The 12,610-nt window shown below is 40.7% G+C and overlaps 1 long non-coding RNA gene across 1 annotated transcript in view; it reads left to right on the top strand.

Moving 5' to 3' along the window:
- The window catches only part of LOC112059236 (uncharacterized), a 73,323-nt gene that overhangs the window by 15,487 nt on the left and 45,226 nt on the right, over window positions 1-12,610 (top strand). Inside the window, exon 5 of the long non-coding RNA XR_010601361.1 lies at window positions 5,051-5,219. This is a non-coding gene — a long non-coding RNA (uncharacterized LOC112059236). The remainder of the gene's footprint in view (window positions 1-5,050; window positions 5,220-12,610) is intronic.

The following is a 12,610-nucleotide window of genomic DNA, read 5'->3' as shown; positions in this document are numbered from 1 at the left end:
GTGAAGGCAGGGGGCTGGACTCGATGACCTTTCAAGGTCCCTTCCAGTTCTAGGAGATGGGATATCTCCATTTATTAATTAATGTACATGCTGAGGAAAACAAGGTTCTTGATAACAGAGCACAGGGTAAAATGCTGTAAGATCTCTTTGATGCAGTAATACAGATCAGTGGCTGTGTATGAAGATAGATTCATCCTACAGTTTAAAAATAAAAATATTTTTTCATGTCTGAAGACTGCATGAGATGTGAATGTTCTTACATCTTAAGGCCCCAATCCTGCAAAGACTTATGTGTATGCTCAAATTTGAGCACATAAGTAGTTCCAATGACTTCAGTGGGTCTGCTCACAGGCTTAAAGGTAAGCACATCTTACAGGGTCTGGGTCTAGCCTCATGAGCTTTATAGCTGACAGGGACACTAACATTGTATATACAGCTGGAGACCCATTAAAATGAATATACGGCTGTTATCATTGTGAAAATTACCAGTGATTAAAAGATCTGTTTCCAGGACAGTTACAGATTAGTTACATTATCAAGGCCATATACACTCCCAATTACATGACTCATACAACAGTAAATTACTGGAGTTGAATTACATGATACAATTCCAATGACATTGATTGGCTGTGTGTTATTAAGAGGTCATTTGCCTGTATGATGAATGCAGGTGGTAAAACCTGAGCCTGATGATAACTGGCAAATACAAGTACAAACTATTTGAAATGTAAAAAGACTTTCAAACTTTGTATACGCTGAATATGGATTTCATTAAGATTCTATAATAATAATTTCTATTTGTATAGCACCTTTCATTTGGGGGGATTTCAAAGCATTCTAGGAAAGTTGGCATTACTTCCCTATATTTACAGAGGAGGGAAAAGAAGGGAGAGAGAGACTCACCCAAGGTCACAAAGCAAGTATGTGGCAGAAGCAGAACTCCTTTTTCCCGTCTTGTGAACTAACCAATCAAAATTTTTCTTCCCTAATATATTAGTATTAAGAAAAGTGAATACGAACTGTAATAGCATGGCTGGAGCAGTGCCCCCTCATGGATCTTCCAGGCACCCTGACATGATCACAGGTCTTTCTGGGGGAAGGAGCCTCTGTCTACAGTGTCTCTTCAGATCTTATCTCCTTTGGGGGTGGGGTGGGGTGGGGACGGTTAGAGGGCATAGCCCCAAAATTTTTTAAAACAAAAAGCAAACTCAACACTGGGTCACCCATCAGTCTTCCCATGAGGAGTAACTGCCCTTTCTTTCAGACTTGGGTTACAAACCATCTATTACTTGTGTGTCACCCACTCCTTGGGGGTCTAACTGCTCCTAACCACTGGCTGCTCTTCCCAACTCAGCAGGCCAAGCTCCCTTCAGGCAGAGAAGCAGAGCTGCATCCTTCTTCCTGGCCAGTCAGTCCTGAACTGAGAAAGGCTCTCTTCTTTTGTTTCCCCTGCAGGCTTTGCATTAGCTGCAGGTATAGTGGGGATGGGGCTATCTGGGCCTATCAGCGCTCCTTAATCCCTTCTCTGCTGGTGTCGAACCTCTCTGCCCTATCAATCATATATCACATAAATAATAAACACCTGTTATGTGAGGAGATTGACAGTAAGGAAATACACAAAATCACTCCTTGGGGACATCTAATACTATAAAGAGTTTGCTAATTTGGAGATTTTACTGAAATGGAATTCAGAAAAACATAATGACATAATGCTTGAAAGTTAATAGATATATGCTTTACTCCACTTTTCAAGCTGTTTATTCAGACTCAAAGCTCTGCAATTCAAGTTCCATGATAACTGCCTCCTCCCCGTTGCTTTTTTTATTAGGTAAAGGGGATTTCCATATGAAGGGAAAAAAATCAGGGTCAAGTCCCCTCTTATCCATTGCATAGTAGAGTAGCTGCATCTTTTGGAGGTTTTCTTTATGTTGTTAAAGGATTACAACAACTAAACTACCAAGTTACATTTTTATGGCGCTTACTTTACAAGAAAATTATGTATTCTTAATGCCTCACTTTGAAAATGTGTAAATATAAATATATGGATTCAGATATCCAAAATGAACGTTCAGAATTGTGATTCTCTTGAGCCGTCCAATTCAATGATTACATCTCTTAGATTCATTTTCCTTACTAAATCCAGTTCTGTCTATTCCACTGAGACTCAATCAATTGTCTCAAAGTACCCGCAATTTACACTGAAAATAGAATGATTGCCTGTGGCCAATCTACGGCACTTTGCAAGAGCCCACCAATGAGGCAGCATTGGTTGGGTCACAAGGATTACCTAAAATCGTGAACATACAGCTGTGAACACAGAAATTACCTATTTGAATGCCTCATTGAACTCCCAAATATCAGGGTGATGAGATGAGGTTCCTCTGAAACTTAACAACCTTCTGATTCAGAGACAAGACTGAACCGTTGTTATAATTCAAAGGAATGACTGCTTCATGCTAGGAGGCAGATTCTGGCTCTTGCTGCTGCTTGAAGAAATTCCCCCTGTTAACCTTTGAGGGATACTATAAATGTTTTGGGGATCGCTCTTGCGAAAGTATAGGTTAGATTATTGCTGTTTAGGTCTGAAAAGGTTCAGATTGTCTCTTCATTTGTAAACTGATGGGGTTATTTCAGTATGCTTATAAAATGTGGTTTTAAATATGTACAGCTTGTGTGCCAAATTCACCTCTGAGGTTAATGGAGAGCCACCAGGGATGAATTTGGTTCAGTGTGTTGTAACGAGGTTTCACTTTTGCTTGTAAGGAATTGCTTGAGAAACATACAAATCAAACAGCACTCAGTACATCTGCAGCATTCTGAATTCAAGCTTTGCTGTGAAAATGCATTCTGGTTAAGATACCTGCTTTGTCTAAGTGCCGCACACTCACAGGCTGCTCTGTAACTGTTGAGATGAGTCTGTGGCTGAACCTAACAAAGATGGCAACAATTAGTTCTGTATTTCTTAAACAGCAGATTTGGAAAGCCACAGGTCTAGAATCGAGAATCATTTAAGCTTTATAAGAACAGAAAACTAGGTAGAGAATTGAAAAGAGAACAGAAAATGACTGTTCATTTGCATTTTAAATACATTCTTGAAAACAAAGATGTATCAGTGGCTCTGGAAATGGCTGAGCACAGTAACTGGTACATGAATTATGGATTCTTCAGCATACATGTTGAGATGATAAATGGGAAAGAAGAAGCAAAGAAAATTCTATATATTTCTGGTAAAACCATATCAGTTATCGCAGCTAAAGTATGATATTGCCATTACAAAACTATTTAATATTCAGTTGCTTCTTCAAAGAAAGGGAGAGAGAAAAATCAAAGTATCTTCTCCACATTATCCAAAACATTCCAGCTAAAATACTTTGATAATCTCCTTCTCTTGACATTCTAGCCATGCCCCTCTCTCCCCCCGTTGAGCCTCCTCACTTATTTCCAATCTCTTTGTGTAGGACTCGTAATGGAATGCTAGGATTATATTTATTAGTGCTCTGTCCCTTTAAGGCCATGCCATGTATTTTTAAGGATCTGGTGCTCTGTTGAAGAGGTTAAAGGGGAAGCAGGGTGTGGTCCCAGGAGAGTTTGGTGTGCACTGGTGAGATTTAGCAGGGGTGGGACTTGTTCTGCTCTTATTTCATCCCTCACCCTATCTAGCTCCTTTGCAATCCTCTTCATCATCTTGGAGGATAGGTCCATCAAAGGTTGTTAGCCCAGATGGGCAGGGAATGGGTGACGGGGGATGGATCACTTCATGATTACCTGTTCTGTTCATTCCCTCTGAAGCACCTGTCATTGACCACTATTGGAAGACAGGATGCTGGGCTAGATGGACCATTGGTCTAACCCAGTATGGCTGTTTTTATGTTTTTAATCTTCCTAAACTGGAGAATGGGAGGGGGGATCATGGGGACTCCAGGAAATACTTCAAGAGAATTTAAGCCCTGTGCGTTAGTATTAATTCTAGGCACATAGTGTGTTGGACTGTAATTTCTCCATGAGCCTCACTTTAACTGTAAAAGAGCCACATGCATCTCACAAGCTGTGGTTTGGCCAAGCCTGAAATAGGCAGAAAGAAACCTAGTTGCAGCAAGCCACTGGAGATGCCCTCTAATATGAATTTTTCTGTGTGCTAAATTTCTACTTCTTCTGATACTTTTATGGAGCACAATATAGGGGGAACCCCAAAAGTTTAGAAAGACCCATCTTTCTCTATGTGACTGTACTATATTTATTGAGGGATTTGGATTAATTCTCATTGCTTTCTGCAGACTGCTCTTTGATTTGAGTCATACTCCATTTCCTCAACAGCTGCCATTGAAATCTCTAGACTCTGAGTACTCTTTGAAATACCCTTTTGAAGTGGGCATTACTTCAAATTTAGTCGTTTATTTTATTATTTGAGATCTTATTGAATTTTCCTATTAATTGTAATATTTCAGTGACTATATCATACTTTGTGACAATACAAATTGAATTACACCATCATCATATAACATTTTATTGTAGTTTTTATTTAATTGTCATTCTTTTGACATTGCAATATTTTCCCCCCATGGTACCAGCACAGACTATATTGCCGAGTTAAGTAATATGAAATATAACAGACTTCGATGAGTCCTTTTATTTACTGAGAATGCTTGTGATGGAAAGTCATTAGTAGACACCAAAACATGTACAGTATTTTAGAAAAAACTAATCTAACCATGTGGATCCTTAACCAAAACAGAAATCACCTAGTGTCGCAAACATAAAATTCTGCATCACCCAATTTCCTTTTTTGTATCAAAAGGGTAATGTTAACATTTGGCTTTGTTTTTGGTGATATTGCTCATGGTTAAACATTCTTATCTGTTACTAAAATATCTGTTTGAAAGGGATCAACAGAGGGAGAATATATTTTTTGTGAATAGTTATTAAAAGATATACGATGATAATGAATGCAACTTTCAGCAACTTTCTTCTCAGCTACAGTATATCTGAAATCAAACATTTCTTTGTAACTTTGCATTCATGTGTAATGTTTTGTTAATATATTATTCTTCAGGGCATTATACTGAATTGACAAGTCACTGGATCAAAGTCTATTCCTATTTATATTGGTATAAATCCAAACTCTTGTGCAACAGAGCAGAATGTGGCCTCTTTGTCCGAGAGTGAAAGAATAAAACAGCTCTGTGTCTGAAGAGTTCCTGTTCCGTTTTATAGCATTCCAGGTAAGTCTGTCAATGTTTTCAGAGTGGATGAGGCAGCTGTTGTTGTCTGGCTGAGATTGTCACTCTTCTATATAGGATTCCTTATGAGTTCCAATTCTGCAAGAGTGTCTTCAGATCTAGAAGATAATTTTTCAAGGATTGTAATTGGGTTTTATGATTCCTAGACATTTATTGTTGAGGTGCTTCAGGCTCTCAGCATATGGGGGTTCTTTGCTTTGCTATTAGTATTGCCAGCTTGCAGAAATCTGTCTTAATACAAATCTAGTGTGACATATTCCCTAATATGCAAGCAGGATATTTTGGGGCAAGGAGTAATTATTATTTAAATTATTTCAGAAATGTTTTAAAATTTGTCCTAGACACTGTTGGTTTGAGGGCACTCCTGGAAAACATGTATCTGTGTTCCAATGTGCATATTATGCTTTGACAGTGGTGGGATGTGATTTGTATATGCAGCTAGTTTTCAGGAGATACATTCATTGAACCAGATCCCCTGAAGCTGAAATTGAGGAGGTTTACATTATTTCTCCCTGTGCCAGTGAGGCCCTGGAATCCTAAGGTAGATTCACAATGAAGAAGGGCAGGCGGCAGCATGGTTTCCATGGGAGAGGACATCTTTAAATCCCATTGGTAGAAATTACCAAGGGGATAAGATGAGTCAGCACTTTCTTTTCTGTCATAGCTTTGGCTGCTTCCCGCACCAGTGCCACCCTTTTTTTGAACAGCCCTTGCCCCCTAAGGGCTCTCTCTGACCTCCAGGCTGAAGGCAGTTGGTGGTCGTTTTCCTTTGATGTAGACTTTCTAACACCAGAGTCTTGTACCAGAGTTTACACTTTAATACAAATCTAGCCAACTATAGATAGCACATTTTAAAGAATGAAGAGTAGTATAAGGCATCCTATCTGCCTCCTGTCAATGCAGGATTGTTCCCCTGAGAATATTCTCCAGTGCTTGTCCATTACTGTTTTTATATCACCGATGCAATAGAGCTGCCACCACCACAGGTGCTGACTTTTATTTTTTCCGGTGGGTACTCCACCCCAAGGCCCTGCCCCCACTCCGCCCCTTCCCTGAGGCCCTGTCTTTGCTCCACCCTCTCCCCTGAGGCCCTGCCCTCGCTCAGCCTCTTCCCGCCTCCACTCCACCCCTGCCCCACGGCCCCCTGCTCTCCCGCTGCTTGCTGCTCTCCATCCTTCCCCAGGTGCCTCCTGCCAGCCGCCAAACAGCTGATCAGCAGTGCCACTGAACAGCTGATCAACGGTCCCACCGAACAGCTGTGGCTGGTATGTGCTGAGCACCCCCTATATCTTTTTCCATGAGTGTTTTAGCCCTGGAGCACCCACAGAGTTGGCACCTTTGGCCACCACATTCATTTGGAGTTTATAGGACTCATCCTTTGGAAGTTTATGGGAAATAGTTTTGTTCTAGCAATAATTTTACTCTTTGTGTCTTCAGTCCATTCCATTTCTAGGTCAGGGCCTCAGGCTTCCTGTATTTATTTATTTTTAATCCTGCTTGTTTCCATTTCAATACAGTAATTTGTATATTCCAGTAACTGCATTATAGATGCCTCCATTTTAAAGAGAGACTCTTCAGATTTAGATTAATAATGATCATTTGTCCATCTGCCATTTGTCCATCTGTGAAATGAAAGATTTCACACAAGATATATTGGAAGAAGTTTTTGTTAGTAAGCTTGAATTCACTTGTTTGTATACTTACAATAGGAGATTATCTCAGTTCACTGGGCTAGACTTTGGTCTGATTTACATTAGTCAATGGCTTATCTCCATTGACTTCCCTAAAGTTTCCCTGGAATTTTTCCAGTGTACACATGATTATGATCTTTTTTTTTATTTTGTTTTTACTATTACACTTAATGATTATTTGAGCTGCTGGCTGAACCCAGACTGGTGACCAGGAAGTTTTCTTTTGTAGTAAAATATTAAATAGATATGAGCAAAAACTCAAACCCAAATCTGGAAGAAATCTTCTTTCCAGATCTAGATTGAAAGTGCCAAAATCTTGCCTATGGTGGCAGAAATCTCTAAAAAGACAGCTGACCTTGTATGATTCCTACCATTTTCCATTAACTATTGTTGAATCTGAACCAGTAGTTCTCAAACTTTTGTATTGGGGACCACTTTCACATAAGAAGCCTCTGAGTGTGACACCCTTCCTCCCCTTATAAATTAAAAAAACTTTTTTCTACATTTAACACCATTATAAATGCTGGAGGCAAAGCGGGGTTTGGAATGGAGACTGACAGCTTGCGATCCCCCATGTAATACCCTCACAACCCCCTGAGGGATCCCGACCCCCAGTTTGAGAACCAAAACCTCAAACTAGATTTGGCTTCAAAACGTGAAGCAGAATTCTAACATTAGATATTAAGGAAACCCTGGCCTAAATCGAACCTGGTTTCAGCTCTGAATACTGCCACTTCTGGCCATCTGTAGTATTAAATAAATTCAGACCATTGGTCTTCACATGGGATACTCAGGGGCATAGTCTAGTTGCCTCGCTTTCTCAGTGAGAATCGTCCACACATGTTTGTTCATTAGCACAGGGGTGAAAGTTCTATTCTCTAGCTATATTATCATAAACTTCACCGGGCTGCATAATCCTAGGCACTTGAGACCTAGAAGGGCAATCGCTCTGTTTGTTAGACTAGTTGTAATGTCTACAAATTAATTCTGCCAGTATAATTTGATTCAGATGAATGGGGATATCACTGAGTCTAGCATCTTAAAGAGGGTCATCTGAGATTTATTTGTAAATAGGTGGAGGAGTTCAGGACAAGTGTCATTTTTAAAGGATAAAGTATTAAAAGATTGCTTATTAAGAATAAAGTAGCTTTGTCCAGTGATCTGGTTGTATTATTGTAAACCATTTTTATAAAAAACTGTATCTTAATTTAGTTCAAATATTTTTTCAAAGTTGCTATTTATGTGAATACTTATGTCTCTGATGGAACTGGGATGGTGCTTAATTGGTATTTTCTTCTTGGTTACTTACTTTGAAAAGCTCAGTTTTGTCACAGCCAATTTTTAATCCTGAGCAACTCCCAAATGTATTTAGTGCACTGAGTATATTGAGTAGTGCATGTTGGAGCTGGGATAATAAACAGAAAGGTCATTTATGTGCCGTGAAATATGATCAGGGATGTCTGCAGCCAGCATGCTTTTGAGTTCAGATGTGTGCTGCTAACGATTCTATATCTACAGCTTACAATATTGGCCAAATTGTGCTCTCCCCTGGCAAATCGGTATCTAATTACTTATGCCAGGCTTATCACAATGATATCAGAATGTCTCTCTGCAGAAGGTCAAGGAATCCCACAACTTTCAGTGTGCAGACTTTCCTCCAAACCAACACTTGGGGGAAGAGTTGCGGCATTTGCCATTGTGTAGGGTAAGTGGTGGACATGACTCTCCTAACACACAGGTATTCCAAGATCCAGAGGGCAGCCACACAGACCTCAGGGCAGCTGCAGAGGGTCTGGCATTCATGTGGATGTCAGAAACCTATGACATTTTTTATATATAGAAAAGATATTTGAGATCAGTTGTGAAGGGTTTTTAATTATTTTTTTCTCTCCCTCTAAGCCCTGTAAAACTGGCCTAGGGTCTCAATAAAAATGTGAAAAAACTCTCTAAAACACTCAAAAAATAGTTTTTCTGTAATATAAGTGAGCTATAGAGAACATATGAGGTGTGGTGTAAAGGTTCTTCCTTGAGTAATTGCACATGTGCATTCCTCTCTTGGTGTTTGTGCTCCCTGCATACAGTTGCCAAAAATTTTTCCCACAGTGCTACCCATTGGGATGGCTCAAGCACCCTCTGCTGCCATGTTCTGCAAGCACCAGTATAAAGTGGTGCCCAGCTTACCCTGTGCCCCCTCAATCCCTTCTTACTGCCCATGATGTCACTGGAACTGCTTTTCTTGCATTCACAAGTTCTCTGTGGACTTTTCTATATATATTGTAGATAGTTATTTAGTTTTAGTGTACTTATTAGTTTAGTTAGTTTTTGGTATTTATTGGTTTTTCATCTGATCCCCAGTGCCAAGGGATGCCTCGATCACCAGGCTTCAAGCCCTACATCTCCTGCTATGCCCCTGAGTGACCCACACTCAAGTTGCTTGAAGTGTCTGGGGAAGCTCATTTGGGGGCTTCTGCAAGGACTTTAAGCATTGCACGAAGACGGATCGGGAGGCCAGGCTAAAATTTCTGCTCATGGAAGTGGCACTGAGACCTCCATCTGGGCCAGGCCAGTCAGACTCGGCTCCAAGTGCCATGGTGTCAGTAAGGAATGCTCCTCCTATCGTATCACAGTCCCAGCACTGATCACCATCCCCAGTGCCTAGAAGAAAGCATAAGAAACAGGCGGTGATTCCCAGCAACCAAGATCTGCCAGGCATGGGGATCAGAGTAGAGTGCAATCTAAACCCAGGCACTCTTCTGCCTCGGTACCACAGAAACCGGCACCTTTTACTCTGGCACCTGTGTAGGTACTGTCAAGCCTGGAGCCAGAAGAGGCTTCCACATTGGTGGCACTGCACTGTACTTATGCTGTCTTAACTACACCAGAGGCATTTGCAGCTGTCAGGGATCTCCTGTCATTGTCGGGTACCAGTATTACCAGCACCACAGGAGTTACCATTATCGGTGCCAGCAGATATGGAGGAACTGGTTGGATTGTTATAATGCTTGTTACCATGCCAGCCTCCCATACCCAGGACGGTTCATCCTTTGGCACTGTGAAAGGGAAAACCTGTGATGCTTGCCTTGCCACCTTTGCATTGATTTCTGGCACTGTCAGGAATGGCACCCCTGTGGTCAGTGGAAGAAAACTCGTCCTCTTGCAAGTCGGAGGTTGGGTCCTACTCTTTCTACCCTCAGAGCTGCTCTTGCTACTCCTCCAGACATTTCCACTCTTCCATGGATCTGGTCATAGGAGTACCATTCAGTGGTTGGCCAAGAGGTAACTGGGGACCTGGAGGTCCAACAGACTGTTCAGGATCTGCCCTTTGAGGGATCCTTGTTCTTTTCAGAGGAGACGGATGTGAACTCAATGGGCTAAAGGACTCAAGGGCAACCCTAAAGTCCCTTGGGTTGTGCACCCTAGCCCTTTCCAGGAATCACTACAGACCTCAACAACCCCTCTGGTATTCTGCCCCAGTTACCCATCAGGACCTGCTGGGAAAAAGAAATAAGGGTTATAGGTGTAGATACCCTGCCTTTTACCTCTGCATTAATGCCTGCACTATCCAGACATCCAACAGTTTCTAAGCAGGCATTTTGATGGAAAGCTTGAGGACGCGTACCAGTTCCCATGACGCCAGATCCCATTTTTCCTTTAGTTGCAAACCACCTTTCCCACTCCTCAGAGATTGGTCCCATTTCGTGAGGGACTGTTGGATATTGAGTGCTGTAGAAGTGGGATACATCCTCAGCTCATTTCTCTCTAATATACAGAAAGCAGGGGAAGTAAATCCTAATAAAGAGAGTGAGGTGAAATGAATGATAAGTATCATCTGTTTGGGCAGAGTATGTTTAATCTGTATTTGATAGTAATGTTTCCAATTGAAAACTTTATTTTTTTTAAACAAAAAGTCCAGGTTGCCAGTGTGTTTGGGTGACTCATTGTGCTGGCCCGGTCCAAAAAATCCGAATCAGACATTACAATCTAAATAGAAAAGTCAGACAGTATATAAGCAAATGTCAAAGGTAGATTCCCCCACTACACTTCCTGCTTACCCTATCACTCTGTCCAGGTGCTTTAGCCAGTTTGTTACACCGTTATTGACCCTAGCTGCCTTTCTTAACCCTACCTACTTCACTGAAACAGAAACAGGGTCAGTGTGTGTGGTGGTGAGGTGGAGGGAAGCGGTAATGTAGAGAGGAACAGGAGAGGAAGAAAAGAATTAGACAGTCAATGGTGTTTGCCTACTCCACAAAAATAGACGTGTGTGTGTGTGTTCGTTCTCGTTCTCTTTGGTCCCTTTGCAGTCCTTGCTGCTCTCTCCCCACCACCTACCTTCAGAGGATCTGGGCCGGGGGAGATTCCCACCTCTGCTCTGTGGGTTCCTAGACTGGGAACATCCTGGTGGTCTGTCTTGCACTAAGATGTAACTCACTGCACAGCAGTGTTTATCAGTGCTTCTTGTAGCTTCAATAAACAATTGCTGCCTTAATTTCTGCAGTACCCACCAGGTGCAGTTGGGTGATCAGTGCAAAGAACAGAGAAGTGCAGAGTTCTGTAATTTCTGCTTTTCAACCCAAAACAATTGTCACATCATTGGTCTGTATCTTCCCTGCTATGTAAACTAAAATATAATTCTGTCAAATAGAATATACTTGTACAGCCCTACAAAGGGCTTTGTCCTAAAGACACAGTCTAGCCCTCACCATGTAACTTTACAGTTACAGTGTATGGAAACACCTCTTTAAAGGCTTAAAAACTGGAATGATAGAAAGAATTATAGAAAATGCCAAAAGAAAGAATATTATAAGGGATGGGGATTAAAAGTGATATGAAGGATGCAAGGCTGTCATGATGTAAGATTCAATTATAGCCATCTGATCCACATCGGGTGCATGAAGGAAGTGTGATTAATATACTGGGAATCACAGACTAGATAGTTTTTCACATAATTTTTAACCTGGATCTCCTGCTGGGGTTTGGGGGCTTTTCCTAGAGGGCTGGATGTTCAGTTGTTTTTGGTGGTAGAGGGGTTGATACTAAAAGGCTAATGGGTAGGAAGGAAAGAGAATAAAGCAAAAAAGACTTCAGTATAAGATTTTTCTGTAGCTGACACCAGCAAAGAGTATTATCTAAGAAGGTTTCAACTAGTGTTAGACAACACTAGTAACAAGGGAACTTGGATTCTTGAGTCATTAGGAATAATTTGGAAAACACACCAGTTTTAAATAAGAGAAACCATCAACTTTTCTATTTTCACCTCATTTGAATAAAAATATAAGGTATCTCAAATAAAGTAAAGTTTGTTTCCATCATAAATATGTTTAAACTAAGATTATAAACCTCTTTAAAATCCTATTTCACCACTGTTTTTTCTAAGACATGAACTAGCTTGCATAACTGTATGGATAAATATTGCCAGAAATACATACCAGATATTGTTTGAACAATTCTTGAAACCCAATACAGGATTGTTGGGTTGTATTTAATATTCTGTATGGTTTTTCTAGTGCATAATGAATGTTTTTAAGCAAAGTGCTTTCTCTTTTTGGATGTACCTAACGTTTTTGCCACAACTTTCCTCAGCTAATTACCAATGTGGTATTTCAAATTGGTTTTATCCTAATTCTTTTTTAGACCATAAAAGTGGATGATTCTAATGATTCTTCTTGGGAAGCAGGACAA

This window comes from Chrysemys picta, chromosome 5, assembly GCF_011386835.1.
Source record: "Chrysemys picta bellii isolate R12L10 chromosome 5, ASM1138683v2, whole genome shotgun sequence".
Taxonomy (NCBI): Eukaryota; Metazoa; Chordata; order Testudines; family Emydidae; genus Chrysemys; species Chrysemys picta.
Note: the sequence above shows the minus strand (reverse complement) of the source record. Positions and strands in the feature narration are given on the sequence as shown.